The following is a 19,041-nucleotide window of genomic DNA, read 5'->3' as shown; positions in this document are numbered from 1 at the left end:
GGATGGAGGTAGGTTTGATGATACATGAGAAACAAAAAAGGTTTGGTCTTCTGTGACACATGGGGTGGTGAGGTAATGAGAGAGGTGTTAAAGGGTTGATTTCCTATAGTGAGGACCCAGTCCTATGGTTTAAATTTGTAGCAGACCCATCAGCATGGTTAGATTATTTTCTCTTCATTTGTGCAGCAGCAGGTAAAGGAGGGAAGGCCAGAGATGATGGGAATGATCCAAGGCTGATGCTCCGCAGGGTCAGGTAGGCAATATGACAAGAGGGCAAGGAATTTAAAAGAAGAACACAGGTTAAGTTGAATTGGTATTCTGAGTGTTACTAACACTTTGTTGCTTCATTTTCCTTAAGCCATTATTAATAACAGTGAGTTAAAAGCATTGATGTCTTTAGTTTTTCAAACTTCAGGTATTATTCATAATATTTAAGTATCTAGTGCTCCAGAAAGGCAGAGGAGCCAGAGAAAACTGTTGAGATTCCGAACCTGGGGAACAGGGAGGAATGTGTCATTTACAGAAATTGCTAAGCAAGAACGGGAATTCATGGACGGGGGGGGGAGGGGGAGAATCAAGGTGACTTCAGACATGTCAAATTTGAGGATAGCAGCATAGCCAAATAAATTTGACATTTCATGACTGAAATCTGGAAGAGATGCCAGGGCTGATTATACACTTGCTTATGTTAAAGTCTTTAGAATGGAGCTCTACTAATTATTTTCTAAATCTGAGCAGGATACATTGGACAGATTTTCACAGATAAGTTATAAATGAATGAATTTCAGTATATAGAAACCTGAAGAAGGTAATGAACTCTGATACCTAGTAATATAAAAATAAGACTTTCCTTCTTCCCTAAGTAGAATGTAATCTTTAGAAATTCAGGATTCAGGAATAGGTATTCTTTCCACATCACAAAGGTTAGGGGAGTAGCATCCCATGATCTGAAAAATCTGGGTAAAAAAAAGGCCTTCCTTTTGTACCTCATTTGCTGATCTTTGCATGTCAATTGAGAGGCTTCTGAAAAATTGCCCTCAAATACCATTTTATTTCTTTTCTTTTATACTTTCAATTCTATTTTATTTCCCAAATACATATATAGTTTTCAATATTAATTTTTGTAAGACTTTGTGTTCCAGACTTTTCTCCTTTCTTCCTTTACCCCCCCCCTCCCCAAGACAGCAAAAAATCTGGTAAAGTTTAAATATGTACAGGTTTTTTCAACACGTTTTCATATTTGTCATGTTATGAAGAAAAATCTGATCAAAAGGAAACAAGCCACTAGAGAAAAAATAAACAAACAAATAAAAAGGTGAAAATGGTATGCTTCAATCCCCATTCAATCTTTGTAGTAATGTCTCTGGAATGTAGGTAGCATTTTTCCCTCTGATTTTTTTTTGAATTTTCTTGAATTATTGCATTGTTGAGAAGATCCAATCTGCTAGATATGAATGGTACCTCAGAGTTGTCTTAATTTGCATTTCTCTAATCAATAGTGATTTAGAGCATTTTTTCATATGACTATAAATGGCTTTAATTTCTTTGTCTGAGAATTATCTGTTCCTATTATTTGACCATTTCTCAACTGGGGAATGACTTGTTTTTCTTGAAAATTCAAATCAGTTTTCTATGTATTTTAGAAATGAGACCTTTAACATTAGCTGTAAATTTTTTTCTCCAAATTTCTGCTTCCTTAGATCTAATCTTGTTTTGTTTGTGCAATAAAAAAAAAAAAATTAGTGTAATCAAGATTATCCATTTTGCATTTTATGATGTTTTCCATTTCTTTGGTCATAAATTCCTCCCTTCTCCAAAAATCTAACAGGTAGACTATGCCTTGTTCTCCTTCTTTGCATAGTATCACCTTTTTTATCTAAGCCACGAACTCCCATTTATATATATATATATACACACACACACACACACACTCCTCAAGATCTAACACAGTGTCTTGTACATAGTAGATACTCATTTATTATTTGCCGAATAAAGTCTCTAAATTATTCTTATTGCAGTTACCTTGCATAATTCATTATGATGAGTTGTGGGAAAATCTGTTTTCAGGATTTTTAATGGCTTCGTGTTGATTTAGAAGGAGGTATCAAATAGAAGCCCCAAGAATCTGCCTTTGGGATCTTTGTTTATAAATATTTTTATTGGTGATTTAAATGAATCCATAGAAGATGTGCTTATACCTATTTAACTGAAGACTTAAAACTGGGATGGAGAGTTAACTTTGAGATGACAAGAGTCAGGATACCAAAAGACCCCAATGTGATAGGGCGATAGGACAGATCTAAAAAAATTAAATGCAGTAGGAGGTGAATGTAGAGTCATATATTTGAGTTTACAAAACTAACAACATAAATAGAGGATGGGGAGTTTTAACTAGATTCTTGTGTCAAGATCTGGCAGTTTTAGTGAACTGCAAGTTTATACTAATTAAAAAGCTAATTTATTTAGAGGCTACATGAAAAGACATGTCATTTCCAGAAGAGTAGACTAGGTGTCAGTTCTGTTGTATTTTGTCCTGGACTGATCAGGGGACCATAGATTGAAGTAAGCCATTCACTGGATTTGTGAGATTATTATCTTTCTGCCTCAGTTTCCTCAACTTTAAAGTGAGGATATTAATAGCAATGCCTTGCAAACTTCTTGTAAGGATTAAATACAATAATATTTGTAAAACATTTAACACAGTGCCTGTAGATGCCATAAAAATGCGTATTTCTTTCCCCTTCTTCCTTAGTGTAGTGGCTAGTACATAGTAGGTGCTTAATAAGTGCTAGTGACAGCCTGACCATTTCTGTTCACAAATAGATTAAATTTTTATAGCTCCAGAATTTACATTCAACTCTGAGATTCTGTAATTCTATGTCTAAATAATTTAGTAGATGCAGTCACTCAATATGTATATTCCAGTCAGTACCATAGAGGAGAATTTTGGCAATATTATTCACGTATTGTGTCAAAGAGTGCTGAAGCAACTGATGAGCATTGTGCTACTTAGATATATCATAGGATCAGAGGACCACCGATCTCTAAAACTGATGGGAACCTCAGAAGCCATCTAATTTGTTCCATCCTCCCCCTTTTGTAGATAAGGAAACAGATCCAGGAAGATTAAGTGATTAGCCTAACATCACATAAGTAACAAGCATCAGGCCTGGGTTTGTTCTAGCATTTTGTCTGTGTGGGAATTCTCTCCACTAACTTACTGAGTCTTCCAAAGAGAGTCTACCCATCATGCTGAAGGCCCCACTTTGATTTTAGGAGTTTTTTTTTAATAACATTTGAGTTACTCATCACTCCAGTCATGGAAACAAGTTTAACTTCCTGTGAGGAAACTTTCTTTCCCAATACACATCAACAAGTTGTCTTTAATTTACAGTCTTAGAGAGTTGTTTTGGATGCTAAGAATTAGAGTAATTTGTCCAAAAACAAGGAACCATTATATCTTTAGTCTTAGAAATGAGATCTGAACCCAGGACTTCCTGACTCTGAAGCCAACTCTTTACTCGCTCTACTACAGTGCCTCTCAGATTTACTGCTTAAAGTTACATTGGTTTTTTTGTTTTTTTTTTTTTAACTTTCAGCTAATTATGTACCTGTCTGTTCATTGTTTAATGAGGGTATTATTTCCCAAATTAGAATAATCATGAGTATTGATCCTAAATCAACTTTCTCTGACTGGAAATGATGATTTCATTAGAATCAAGCTGTCATCTTTTAAAATTAGACTGTTAGCTAGCACTGTGAAAGAAAGAAAAAACCCTAAGAAGACTCCTGATCCTCAGGGAAGAATATTTTATCTTGGGGAGAAAGAAAATAGAAAAAACAATAGTTGTGTTAGGTACTGTCCTAAGTACTGGGGATACAAAAAAAATGAAACAGTTTAATGGGGGAAACAAGATATTTGTATAATCTCTTTCTCATATAGATATGTATATTGAAATATATATATATATGTATGTGTGTATAAACTAGAGATAATCTCAAAGAGAAGGCATGTCTTTATTTTTTTTTATTTTTCTCAATAGTATTTTATTTTTCCTAATGCATGTAAAGATACTTTTCAACATTCATTTTTGTAAGATTTTGCATTACAAATTTTCTTTCTTCCTCCCTTAACTCTCCCTTCCCCAAGACAGCAAGTAATATGATACAGTTTAAACATGTATGATTGAGAAGGTACTTCTTGCAGAAAGTGAAACTTGCAAGAAGCCAGAAAAGCTGGGAGGCAGAGATGAAGGAGGAGAAAATCCCAGGCATGATGGACAGCCAGTGAAAATCCCCCAAAATGGGAGTTGGAATATTTCATTAATTCATTTTCTCACTTTCAATTTTATTAATCTCTCCTTTGATTTTCAGGATTTCTGATTTGATATTTAATTTGGGGTTTTAATTAGTTCTTTTTCTAGGTGTTTTTTTTTTTTAGTTGCATACCCAGTGGATCTCCTCTTTCTCTATTTTATTTATATTAACATCTAGAGAAATTTCCCCTAAAAATTGCTTCGACTACATCCCATAAGTTTTGGTCTGTTGTCTCATTATTGTCATTCTCTTGGATGAAATTATGGATTGTTTCTATGATTTGTTGTTTGACCTATCCATTCTTTAGGGATAGATTATTTTGTTTCCAATTAATTTTTTTCCATTCTGTTTTTCCATTGGCCCTTTATTACACATAACTTTTATTGTATCATAATCTGAAAATAATGCATTTAATATTTTTGCTTTTTATGAATTTGAATGAGGTTTTTATGCCCTAATGTATGATCAGTTTTTATATAGGTGCCATGTATCACTGAGAAAAAAGATATATTCCTTTTCCCATTCAATTTTCTTCAGAGAGTTATCAAACCTAAATTTTCTAAAATTCTTTTTACCTCCCTAATTTCTTTCTTCTTTAGTTTTGATTAGACTTACCTAGTTGTGAGAGAAGGAGGTTTTGCTGTCTGTTTCTTCCTGCAACTCACCTTCTCTTCTAAAAATTTGGATGCATTACTAACTTGGTGTATATGTGTTTAGTATTGATATTACTTTATTATCTATGGCATCTTTTAGCAAGATGCAGCTTCTTTCCTTAGAGAGAGAGAATATCTTGATAGAAAGGAATATCAAGCACTGAATTAGAGAGTACATGGAAGGCAAAAAAAGTGGGAGAAGCCTGGAAAGATAAGGGTCAGGTTAGGAAGGGCTTTAAAAGTCAAACACAATTGGATTTTTCTTGGTAACAGAATGAACATTTGGTAACACACTGAAAGTGGGCTTGTGATTCTATTCTCTGGAGAAATAGAGGAGAGAAAAAAAGAAGTTGATATTCAGCAGAGATGGAAGAAATGGCCATCTGTATTTTCATTTCAAAGATTAGCTCCGTTGTGTTTTCCTGGTGACTGCTAGTATGTGGTCTGGGACCTCATTCATCAGCAGGCAGATTTTGTCCTTGTCTGTGAAGGGCCTTGAGTAAAATTTTATCTGCTGACCCTTAGATGTTATCTCTAAAGAACTGTACATTTATTTTTTTGGGAAAGTGGCCTTCGTGGTAGACCACACAGCACAAATGTGCAGATAAAAAATTTAGAACACCAACACTGGGATTTACAATCTAAAAAAGACTGCAGCTGGCAGATAAAGAGCCTTGAACTTGTTTGTCCCCTTTCATATCTCCTTAAGCCAGTGGGACTGGAAAGTGCCCCCAGATTTCTCCTGAGGTGATGTGTTTCAGGAGCTAGGTGGGGAAGTGCCACAAGGTCTGACATTGCTTGTTTAGAAATCAGTTATATAAATACAAACCTTCTGATAAAACCAAAGAAAAGACATCATTTAAAATGTACTTTTTGTAAAGGAAACCTAAAAGTTTCACTCAGTTTTGCAAAGCAGAATCTTCAAACTCTATTCCTAATTCCAGATGTATTTCTTAATGGTTTAATGTGTGTTTTTAAGGGACAAATCTAAAGTGTTGTTTTATGGTTTTGTTTTTTAATCCTGTAGTGAACAAATTCCCAGCTTGGGTCTTCTCTGTCTTTTTTGCTTGATTCAATAAATATAAACTTGCTGTCTGCATTAGCATTATTGCTATTGCTCTTTTGAGAATGGCCAGTTGACTTTATGGAGAAAGAATTGGAACTGAGTTGCCGAGAACCAACTGTTTCTCAGAAAGGATAGAGGAGTGTATTCTGTGACAAGCAGAACGCAAAGTGGATAGAGCTGACCTCTAATTTAGGAGGACTCAGCTTCAAGTCGGCCTCTGACATATACTAGTTGTGTAACCTCGGCAAGTCACTTCAGACAGGTTTCTAAGACTACCATGAGAGTGCCAGCTTGCATGGGTAGCAGGATTTCTGCACCTGAGTTCCCTATGCCAGTAAGAGCACAGGTCTGTTCCTCAGTCTCTGTTCTATCTATGGATGGGCAGCATAATAGTGGAGAGAAGTGAGTTTTGGGGTCAGAAAGGCCTAGACTCACCCCCTGCTTCCGACACTTCCTAGCTGTGTGATCAAAGGCAGGTCATTCAATCAAAGGCAGATCAGGGCTGTCTGTGAGCCTCAGTTTCTTACTGGTAAAATTGGGATAATGAGCCTTTTCATGCCTACCATATAGGGTACAGTGAGGCTCAAGGGAGAGAATGAATATAAGGGAATCTGCAAATTAAATCGCTATGAGTCAGTAATTATTATTAAGAACTCCATTTCGGACACTTCATTCTTGCACAGTGGTAGCTAAAGGTTTGGCTTTGTCATTGTTAGGGTTTTCAGGAGGTGTGAGGGATGGAGTGGATTAGTCAGATTATTCTCTGCTCAGATTATATAAGACCAAGCTGAGTCCAGTGGACACCCAAGGAGAGATGGCAGTAAGGATGTAGGGCTGGAGTACCGAAGAGTGAAGAGGGCAGCATATGTAGATTTGGGAGTCGTCCACGGAGAGATGGCAAATCACAGTGAAGGTGTAGAGAAGAGGACCTGGGAAAAAGTCTAGCAGTTCATTTCTCTTTCTCGTCTACTTCTTGCTGACAAAAGCATCCCCTCCCTCCTAACCTTTGGAAGGCTGAGGCAGGGTTCCCATCCTCAGAATCAATCTTGACTCTGCCTCTACCACCATATCTGAGCAGTTGCCACGTCTTGTCATTTCTATTTTCACAATACTTCTTGCTTCTGGCTCTTTCTCTCCACTCGTGGAACAACAACCCTACTTCAAGCCTAAATTACTTTTTGCCTAAATTATTATAATTATTATAATTAGTCTCCCTGCTTTCAGAGTTCCCTTCCACGAATGCATCCTCCACACCAGAGACATCAAACATTTGTAACCTGAGGTTTGCAGCATTCCTGAATGTCTGACTTCTCATTGAGTTAACTACATAGACTTCACGGTTCATAATCTGGGCAGGGGAGTGGGGATAGAGATAGGATAAGAAAGAGAAGACTTTAGTGCCCCCAACTAATTTACATTTGCCGCATCTTGCATTTTCTTGTTTGCACACATGTTGCATTTACCCTTCCTTGCACATATCAGGTCCTAAATGAGGGGCTTGTTGAACTGAATTGTGGAGGATGTGCCAAATATGTGCATATTTTTGTGAAGAAAATGACAAATCAGTAATATGTTTGACTTCTCATTGACTTAACTACATAGACTTTATAGTTCATAATCTAGGGAGGGGAGAGAAAGAGGGAAGTATATAGAGAGATAGAAGTGGAGGGAAAGGAAGAGAGAGAAAAAAAGATAGAGAGGAACAGAGAAAAACAGAGACAAAGAGAGATAGAGAGAGGAGAGGGAGAGACAAAGAATGAGGAAAAATCTTCAACATAGATTAAAGAGATTTATCTCTACTCCCTCAGAACCCACCCCTACCAGAAACCTCAAGCTTGAGTGTTCCTACCATTATTTGTTTGAGGAAAGAAAGATGGCAGCAACCATATAATATGCTAAACAGAAACACTATAACTAGTTACTGATTCTTTCCTTTCATCCCTGTATTATTTCAGAAGGAACCCAACTCTATCAAGTCAGACTATGGAGAGGGAGTTTAGTAGAATGGGAAAAGCATTAGATTTGGAGATAGAAGACCAGGATTTTCTCCCTAGCTTTGCCACTTTTTAACCTGCGTGAGCTACAGGTCGCTACAGTTCTCTTTCCTCATTTGTAAAATGAAGATGTAGGACTGTTATTTAAAGGTTCCCTTCCAAAGGTGTAAGTGGGGTATACAAATAGAGATATAACTCTAGTGAAATTTTCCGGGCTACAGGACTGCAGATATAAATGTAATCATCTGGAAAAAAAGAGTCCTCATTAAAGCCTTGGGAGTGAATGGGATTGTCAAGGAAGGGAGTGTATAGAGAGAGAGAGGAGAAGATGGTTTGTACATCCTGTCTTATCTTGAGAAGGGATGCTAAACATAAAGATAGGAAGAGCATTTTTGACAGTTGAGCTAAAAATGGGAGGTTTGAGTGAAGTAGATTTGTATTTCTAATTCACACCAGAAAGAAGCCCTGTTGTTTCTTGAATAGACTTATTTCAGTATCATTTCTATGTGTATTAATGTGTGGGTGCATGTGTGGATGGACAGGGGAGTTAGTGAGAAGAGTAAAATAAATTGCTCCCCGTAACAGCTAAAAACATAGACGGAATTATAATTCTACTTATCAAATCCCAGAGCCTCAGTCAGTGGAGTGCATGATTACCAGATCTTGGGTCATGGAGTTTTGACCTTAAATAGACCATCAAGTATCATCTAACCAGATCCTCCACTTTACAGGTGAGAAAACAGACCTCAAGTGCCTTGCTCAGGTAGCAAATAGCTGAGCTAAGATTTGAACCTCTGGCTCTAAGCCATAAGATAAACTCTTTCTATTAAATAAGATACTTATTTGACATGATTACATAATGCCAAAATTATGATTTTTGGAGAATACTACTTTATGAGGCAGCAGGGTAGTACAGTGGGTAGAGTACCAGCCTTGGAGTCAGGGGTACCTGAGTTCAAATCCAACCTCAAACGCTTATTAGCTATGTGACCCTGGGCAAGTTGCTTAATCTCAGTTTCCTCCAAAAAAGACGATGCCTCATATCAAAATGTAAACAGGACAATGTATGTGAAAGAGCAGCATTGTGTTCTTTAGGATGTCAAAATTATCGAATCAGAGAGACACGGGCTTAGAAGGATTTCTAGACCAACCCATACCTGGCTTAAGAATTCTGTCCACAGATTTCCTGTCAATTCCATTTGAAGATCTCCGGTGAGAGAGACTCACTTGTAGGAGTGGAGCAAGGATTGCCTTCAGAGTAGGAGTCATCAGAATAGGGCTTTAGTGAATGAAGAGGGACAAGATGTTACTGTTAAAAGTCCCAAGGGAAAAGAGAAGGCTCAGACACAAACCCACCAGGCCGTTGTTAAAGTAGCATACTGTTTTGAAGTGTGTCCTACCAGCACCTTAACACCCCATCCCAAAGAGTTAATGATAAGGATGGCCCTAACGATCCATGCTGCTTTTGGTGGCTTCCCCTGAGATGTCTGACAGTGCTCATGATGAGGTAAGGACTGAGCAGTTACTGAGTGAGGGAAGCTGAGGGGAGAGAACTGAGAAAGGAATAGTCATTGAATGTTAGCACAGACTGGGAAGGCTGAGTGTGAGGAAGGACGCCTGAAATGAAACTGGTTCTGTTTGGTGGAAGGAGATGCTCCTGGGGTGGACACAAGCAGAGGAGTCCTGCCTGTCAAGACAGTTGAATAACCAACGGACCTTGGGTCCCAGGGCTAATCCATGTGGCACAATGCGCTGACCAAGGTGTGGTAGACGGAAATATCCAAGCGGCAAAGTCCTAAAACCCAAGTTGTTTCCACATGCAGCAAGGCAGCTCTGAGGAAAAAGTGACCCCCAGCTCTGCATGCGGGACTATGAATGTAGGGTCTGAGTCACCTAGAGTTGTAGGTGTGCTTCTATGTTAGATGTGTGTATATGCAGAAAATATAAACCCACGTGTGCTTGTACAGTGCACACAGACACAGGGCGGTGCATATTGCATAATATATAAACAGGTGTGTACATATATAAACAGGTGTGTGCACACACATGTGCATATGGGCATGAGTGCATACCTGTATGTGTGCTGTGTGTACATGATATATGTGTATAAAATAAGCAAACATCTGTGTGCGTGTGTACATGGTGTGGGTGTACATATGGGTGCAAACATAAGTGTGTGCTTACATATGTATACATATGTGTGTATATGTATATATGTTTAGAATGTGCTTCAGGATTTCACTATATACATATAAAGTACATTCTAGCTGCCATGACTCTTCCACAGTAATTAGTTAATCACAAAGTAGGGAGAATTCTAGGAGGAGCCGTTCGGGGCTGCCCCTCCGCCGTGCTGTCCGCCTGGCCCTCGGCTCTCACCCGCAGCTCCAAGAAGCTGCAGCAGCCGCACCCCAGGAGCCCCCTTGGCAGACAGGCTAACACCGGATGGGGGGAGCAAGGGGCTCCGACTCATTGGTGATTTGGAGGGCTGTCTGCCCCAGCAGGGAAGGCTTCTCCCAGCAGAACAGGCAGATGAAGATGAGAATGGTCTGTTCCAACGGCCGTGAAGGCAGCTGAAACAGAGCTTGGTCAGGCATCCAAGAAGCCCAGTTACCCACTGAACCTCGGACCACTGCCAGTCGTCCTGACTTCTGCCTTGCCCTCTGTGGAAGAGAGGCTGGCAAATGCACAACTCTGCCTCACTTAAATCCGGCTCATACATCAGTCAAGACGTTACCCCCATGATGTCACTGGTCTTTGAAATCAAAAGTCAAATAATAGCAGTAGCAATCACACATATCTATATCTGTCTGTCTGCCTGTCTGTCTATATGTCTATCTGTCTGTCTGTCTATATCTATCTATCAATGTATCTGTCTAATTATCTATCTATCCATCTGTCTGTCTGCCTGCCTATCTGTCTGTCTATATCTATCTATCCATGCATCTGTCTAATTATCTGTCTGTCTGCCTGTCTTATCTATCTCCATCTATCTATCCATGCATCTGTCTAACTTATCTATCTGTTTATCCATCTTTCTGTCTGTGTGTCTGTCTATGAATCTATGTGTTTATCTGGCTATCTTCCAATGTTACTGGGATACCAATTCAAAAGAAATAAGTATAGCCTTTATGGTTGCTCTTACAGAGGCTACAGTATATCTTGGTGAAGTTGGTAGATGTATTGAGGGCTGTGTAGAGGGTTTGAGAGTCAGGGATATAAATCTGCTTTTTTAAAAATTGACAATGATTTATATAAATCATGAGAAGCTAAAGTTTTATTTGCCTGATATGTCATTTGCAGATTTCTGCTTCTCATATTTGTGACAATAATGGCACTTACAACTTCAAGGCTGTACAAATACAGTGTATAAATTTTTTTAAAAATACAATTGCTTTTTATTTTCAAAAAGAATGCAAAGATAATTTTCAACATTCACCCCTGCAAAGCATTATGTTCCAAATTTTTCTCCCTCCCTTTCCCTCACTCCTGATCCCTTAGACAGCAAGTAATCCAATTTATGTAAAAAATGCAATTTTTCTATACATATTTCCACATTTATCATGTATGTCTAAAATTTTATGAGGATTTTTTTGGGGGGAGGGGAAAAGTTGGCTTGTTTTTGCTTTGTGTGAGTGTATTGGGCCTGTGTATCTCTACTTATCACTCACTACGTAGTGCCTATAGATGTGAGATTGACTTCTACTCCTGTACTTTCTTCCCTCTCTGAAAATCCTCCATTTCCAAGACTTTAGAGGCATATACTATATATTTTCCTCATGCCCTTTCCATTTGGTGTTAGGGCAGAGAAGCATAGTTGCAAAGCAGATAAGCTGGTGTGCCATGTAGTCAAAATACCATCCATTTAACAAATGTAGACACAAAAAGAAAACTGTTGTTTCAAAAAAAGTACTATATAAATATATGCCATGTACTGTTAATTTTAAATTAGTTCCTGCTAAGTGCCATGTGTAGATTGCCAGGAACCATGTACAAGAAGTGGAAGAAAAGGGGAAAAGCTGCCTGAGGATACCTATTGTCCTCATTTACTTCTCCAGAAAAATCTTTATCTGTTGGGAGTTAATATTCTATTGCCAGCAGTAAACTGTGTTTTCCAGTTGTTCCATCCTACTAATCTGCAGCCTCAGGAAAATTACTGTCTTTGTCTTATTTGCATCAAGCTTCTCTATAGCTGTATCAGAATACAATCTCATCATACTCTTGAAGCAAGACCTATAGTAATCGATTTCTCCTTTTATTTTAAACCTGGAGATGGTCCAAAATGCTGTGTTTTATCTGACACAGCAAACTCCCTTGTATTCAAACTGGTAGAATGATAGAATGTTATGTTTAATATTTTGGTTAACAGAATACAGCTTTCTTACTATAAGTGAATTTCCAATTTTTAGAGAATTGGAATAAAATTTGTTCAAAATCGAAAATATGTTGAATGTAACTTAATTTCCCTAAACTTTATGCACCTCAGTTTCCTTATTTATAGGATAAGAGCTTAGAGGAAACATTTTCAGAGCCCCTTCCTGCTACAAATCATAGAATTCTGTGTTTCAGAAGATATTATATAAACTTATTTATTAAAAGTAGCCATCCTGAAAGTCAGTTATCTTTCTATAGTACCGTAGCTATAGAATGTTTAGATTTATATGAATAACATCTATGTGGCATTTTAAGGTTAAAAAGTGATTTCCTCACAATTATTTGAGCAATTTGGTGTATACTAGTTCTTGGCCATACCCTCTAAATTGTTTTGCTTGTTTTTGGAAATAAATTCTTTGGTAGGCCAGAAAAATCACGAACAAGCAGGACAACCTTGAAAGTTACATGTTGAATTTATTACATATCTTTTGAAAAAGATAGCTATAAGAGAATTTCTTAGTTTTATCTTCAATCCTTTTTTTGGGGAGGCAGCACTGTTGCTATGTATATGGCAATGTTCATTTTATTTGGTGCTTGCTAAATTCAGATAAGATAGTTTTCTAAAATAATAATTAAATCTTTCATAGCAGTTTATCATTTAATCATTCTGACAAAAATTATTGTTTGACCTCAGATTGTATATAACTTAGAGTTCACTATGAAAAGCTTTTGGTAGTTAAGGATGTTAGGAAGAAATAACTTGTTTACGTATTGCCTTGGAGATGATTAGAGTCAGATTTCTTCCAATTTTCATTTGGGAAATGGCTTGTTTTTAGCTAAATAAGGGGATTTCAGGAGTGTATAGAGAAGGCTGCTGCAAGGATAGATGTAATTTATCAGTTAAGTACTACTACATGAACATCTAATAGTGACCTTAGTGCTGTGTCTGATCTAACTGATAGAAAGAAAGAGAGACAGACAGACAGACACGGAGAGAAAAAAGGAGACAGAGAGACAGAGACAGACACACACAGAGAGAATGCATGCACATGTTGCTCTCTGGTTGCCCTGGAGTTGGGGGGGAGGTGATTGTTAGATCTGGAAGGGAAGGTGGACTCCAACCTCTACATTTTGGAGATGAGGAAACTGAGTCAGTCCCAAAGATAGGAGATGACTTACCTGAGTTTGCCTTATTTAAAAGACAAAGATGGCACCTGTCTGCCCCAAGGAGTTTGTCATCTCAAAGAAGTTCACAGACTAAGGTTGTGTCACACTAGCTGTGTGACTGTGGGTAAGTCAGTTGTACTCTGTTTGCCTCAGTTTTCTCATCTTTAAAATGAGGGTTATAATAGTACCTGCCCCCCAGGATCATTGTGAGGATCGAATGAATTAATGCTTGTAAAGTGCTCCATAGCACTCCATAGCAGAACTTCTGGAACATAATAGATGCTATGTGATTTTTTTTTCTATTTAGTCTAACTCTTTTGGACCCTGTTTGGGTTTTCTTGGCAGATACTGGAGCAGTCTGCCATTTCCTTTTCTAGCTCATGTTACTGATAAGGAAACTGAGGCAAACAGCGTCAAGTGATTTGTCCAAGGTCACAAAGCTAGTAAGTGTTTGAGTCTGGATTTGAACTCACAAAAATGACTCTTCTGACTCCATGCCCTGGAATTTATGTACCAAGGAGGCTCTTACAAATATTAACTAATCTCATTAAGAATCTTACCCACCATCACCTGGCAAGTAAATGTAACTTGAACCCAAGTGTTCTGAAGCTAGCCCTTGATTCATTAGTTGATGCTTTCTCTGTATGTACATACATATAAGTGTATGTAGAATATACACAACATAAATACAAGATAGTTGTGTTACAGAGGGCCTTAATCATGGGAGAGGGAAGGGAAGGGAATCAGGAATAGCAGTATGAGTCTATAGCTCTCAGTTAAGATAAATGTTAAGTAGATTTTTTTTTAAATCACAAATCATATTTTCAGATAAGCTGTCCCTATATCTATCTGTTAGATTAATTATCTAAGGAAAGCATGATAACCAGTTGGAAAGTGAAAAATTCAGTGAGACCTGTTACTCAGCTGCACGTAAAATGAGAGAAAAAGCATTTTCGTCAGAATTCATCCTTTGAAGAAACAAGACAAAACAAACAAATTCAAATTGGTTTGCATGCTTTCAGGAGTAGCTGGAGAATGAGAGTTTTTATATGCTAGGGCTTACTAAGACCTTCTGTTCAGCTTACCAGCCCATTGTTATGACTACATTTAGCAAAATCAGAGCATATTATATCTGGAAGAAATATTAGATTGTATAGTCCAACTTCCATAAATTGTAGTTGAGGAGACCGAGTGAATCCCAGAGAGAAAAATTGACTTTGCTGGGGTCACATTATTTAAAACAGCTGCCCCCTGATGCACATCTGTTCATTTCAGTCAATTAATCAATCAACCAACAGCATTTATTAAACCCATTTTTAGTGTGGCCACTGGCAAGTCATTTAGCACACCTCCCTATTCCTCAGTTTCCTCATCTGTAAAATGGAGGATTTAGTTTTAATGGACTCTGAGGTTCCTTCCAGCCCTAGCTCTGTGATCCTGCAATCCAGGCATGTACTATGCAAGCATTTCTTAAGGACTTATTTGAGCAAGAGTCTGGGGAGACAAAGATATAACAGTCCTTAGATAGTCAACTAAACCTACTTCCTCTACTGTCTACCACTACAGCGAAAGACTCAGAAAAAGAGCTGTCAAACCTGTGGCACTGTTGCATTTGTATGACTGCTAAAAGTCATTCTTAAAAATCATGGATAAAAAATTAGTGGGCATTAACTTAATGGATAACTTGGAAGTCAGAGATAAACTATGTCTCCAACCAGTTTTAAAAATGCATATAATGAGACCAATCCATCTCTCGTGACAAAGGGTCTACAGGGGAGAGATAATTCTTTTAGTGTACAATATTAACTGCATCTTTTTATAGCCCAATTTCTTAAATATGTTTGAGCTGTCACATTTATAAGTTTAACACTCATTAAATTTTTAGAGAAACATATAAGACTGTCTCCAAACGAGTTTCCTTACTGTGAGTTCTCCATGCAAATGAAATTAGAGAGCCAGAAAAACAATAATATTGTTACTATTACTATTACTATACTGATTGGTATAATAAATACAGATCAAAGTCACGGAAACTGATTAAAGCAAGTTATTCTGGCATGGTAATTTGCCTGCAAATGGTCTAGTGGATTGAGTCCTAGATCTAGTTGATAGAGTCCTGGCATGATGGATAATCTGTATCATGAAGACATGGGTTCAAATTCCACCTTGGACACTGGCTCACTTTGTAGCCACTGGTTTCTCTCTTAATTTCTCTGCATCTAGGACTTATTAGCTAAGTAACAGATGATTTTCTTCTTGAAAGGGGGTAGGGGAAAAGTCTCACATTTGTAATGTCTTGCTGAGGAAATCACTGATCCTTCCTTTATTCTGCCGTGGCATTTATAGCAAATCTGTCTGCTTTTGACATTTTGGGCTTGTTTTTTCACATTTGTAGTAAGTTTCAGATGACCATTCAATGATGGTTCCACATTCTTTTTTTTTTTTTTTAACTAATAAAAATTAACAAATTTGCATGAACTTTTTGCCCTTAGAAATGGTACCAGAACTAGAAAGGTAATGAGGAGACCTAGATTCTGGCTATCCCTCCAGCATTCATTTATAAAATCTGGCATTAATTTATAAAAATGAGAAAATGAAAGAATAGCAAATAAGATAATGTATGTAAAGCCCCTTGCAAACCTTGAAGCTCTCTTTGAAAGCCCTTATTATCTTGAAGGCTCTGTTAGCTCAAAATTTTGAGTCCAGGAGAATCAGCAGTATATTGTAATATATCAGCTAGAGCAGAATTACAATTCAATACTTAAAGGAAAAATTCCATTCTTGATCTCTTTGCCCTTCATTTCACAAATAGAAATGTGGTTTGTATTCTCCTGAAAGCATATCAATAGGGGGGTTTAGAGAAAGCGTGGGGTTCAGTGTCTTTGTTCTGTCAGTGTACAAAGGGACACCTTAACTGTAAAGAACTCTTCTTCTGGAAGTGTCAGAATAAATCATATTTTTACCTTTGAAAGCTCATCAGTCCAACTCTGGTGTTTTTAAAAATTCTCTGTGGAGCTATGTTTTAACTCAAAATAAAACTTCAGTTCATTATGTAATCATAGGATATTTTAAAGGATGACTGTCAGCAGGCTGGAGCATGTTCCCAGTGATCACTTGTATGCATGAAATAACATGAAAGGTCTCCCTCCATTGCAATAGAATGAATGGAAATGGCAGTGGGTCAGTCATGTAGCAAGAATGGAGGATGATGAATAGATTGACAGTGAGGGCATTACATCAATACCTTCCTAAAGCTAAAGTTCTTATACGAAAGTCTTTGGGGAGATCCTTTATGCAATATCCATGAAAGGGTCATAGCATCATAAATCTAGAGCTAGGAGGGATTTCAAAGACCATTTGTACAACCATCTTATTTTATAGATGAGAAAAGCTAAAGTGAAACCAAGGTCACTTGTAGTAATTATCAGAGGCTGGCTTTGAACTTAAATCCTTGGCAAGAAATCTATGGAATAAAAAGGCATGGATAGATTATGATCTCTTCTGTTAGAGGAAGTATCCATAATAATGAGATCATGAACCCACTGAAATACTTTAAGAGATTATTTAGGGAGAATAATATAATGTCATTATATTATTTTCTCCATATAATAATATGTAAGAATTAAACTTTTTCTACTCGTACCACTTTTTTGCCTGAGAAATTTTTATGCAAATCTAGATATACAGTTATGTGAAACAGGCATATGAATCAAAACACTGATAAATCATAATTTTGTGATCCCCACATTCAGTTACCCCATATGGGGTTGGGACATAGTTTAAGTTTAAGAAGCTTTGAATTTATATAATCTATATCTGTATGCATATATAATCATATATTTTATGTTATATTACTATAGAGAAAGTAATATAGTATATGTATAGCACATATATACTATATTCTATATATATTACATATATTTTATTATATTACTTCTCTTAGTACAATACAATATTTTATACATAAACATATATAACATAATCATTCTATATGTATGCTTGCCTTCTATAAAAATCTTAATTCAATCATTAAAAAATAATTGTGGTTTAGCTGCTTAACATGAGTTTATTACTTTAGGCTGCTAACACATTTTTAAAGGTGATTAAAGTAACATACTTATTATAAATTATGGCTTTGTATAGCATGGCACAGTGGGTAGAAGGCCAGCCTTGGAGTCAGAAGGAATAATTAAAAGCTCACATTTATATAGCAGTACTCTAAATTTTCCCAAGCACTTTACATTTACGATCTCACCTTGATTCTAACAAGCCTGTGCCATGGGTACCATTAGGTACAATTTAAACATGAGAAAATGGAGGTTCACAGAGGCTGTGCCTCAGAATCATTTTGCCAATAAGTACTTTAGACAGATTTTTGACACAGGTGACAAATCACCTCAACTCTCAGCAACTTTGAGACTTAAAAATTACTGACAAGTTGCTGGTGGGCATTGGTAAAATATAGGAATTTCTCTAAAGGAAGAAAATCCCAAGTCCAGGCCTAAAATATGCAGGCAACATTGCTTAGAGCTTGGAAGAGATCCTACTTTATCAACACTAGGAATATCGGGAAGGTGACTAATTCAGGGATGGCAGAACTGGAAGGGAATCTGAGGTCTCAGCTCTATGGAGCAGGAGTGATATAGGAATAAGGTTCCAGGCAGGTAATTATATATTTTAACAATGAAGACAAAGAATAAACCCCTGAGAATTTTTCTAAACTGAAAAAAGGATATATACTAACTATGAAGCAAAGCTCCAAGTTTATTACAGAAAATAGTAAATGGCTCTCATGGCTGTGCTCAGGTGATGAGGAAGCTAAATCAACAACCTAAACACTATCCATTAATAGCAAAACTGAGTGTGGGGCCCACTGAGGGAGAGCAGCATATGCTCCAAGCACAATTCAACCTTGTTGATCATTGTAGGGCTCCGACTCCTACATCTCATGGTGGACTCCATTAACCTTCTCCTCAGGCATCTGCAGTTATGTCACCAACCTTGTCTCCCTCATCACTTTTTTCGCAGCTAGCTTTAGTCTGGTTTATTTTCCTCTGTGTGATTGCATTTCTTTGCAAAAATCAGTGTAGCCAATCAGTGTATATTGTTTATTTATGTCAGAGGCTTTTAACCTGAGGTCCACAACCCTAAGGGATCCATGATTTAAAAAAAGAAACTTATTTCAACATCATTGCTTTACTTTGTAATTTGGTATACTTTATTGTATGCATTTAAAACCATTACTGTGACAAGGAATCCTCATACTTTTCCAAATGGCCAAGGGAGTCCAAGACATACAAAAGGATAAGAATCCCCGATTTATATGATTTTAAAGATTAGGCTTCTTTCTAGACGCAAGGGAAGACAATTACAGTGTTTGATTTACCATTTAGCTTTGTGACGTCACATATCCATATGCACATACATTTGTTTGAAACATCAACCTTCTCTACCAGTCAATATAAAGCAG

General features: G+C 37.2%; 1 protein-coding gene across 5 annotated transcripts in view; it reads left to right on the top strand.

The window, feature by feature from the left end:
- SH2D4A (SH2 domain containing 4A) overlaps positions 1 to 19,041 on the top strand; it is a 117,286-nt gene that overhangs the window by 41,064 nt on the left and 57,181 nt on the right. The window lies entirely within an intron of this gene.

This window comes from Sminthopsis crassicaudata, chromosome 2, assembly GCF_048593235.1.
Source record: "Sminthopsis crassicaudata isolate SCR6 chromosome 2, ASM4859323v1, whole genome shotgun sequence".
NCBI classification, from domain to species: Eukaryota; Metazoa; Chordata; class Mammalia; order Dasyuromorphia; family Dasyuridae; genus Sminthopsis; species Sminthopsis crassicaudata.
The sequence above is the reverse complement of the archived record's forward strand: the minus strand, read 5'-3'. Positions and strand labels throughout refer to the sequence as shown.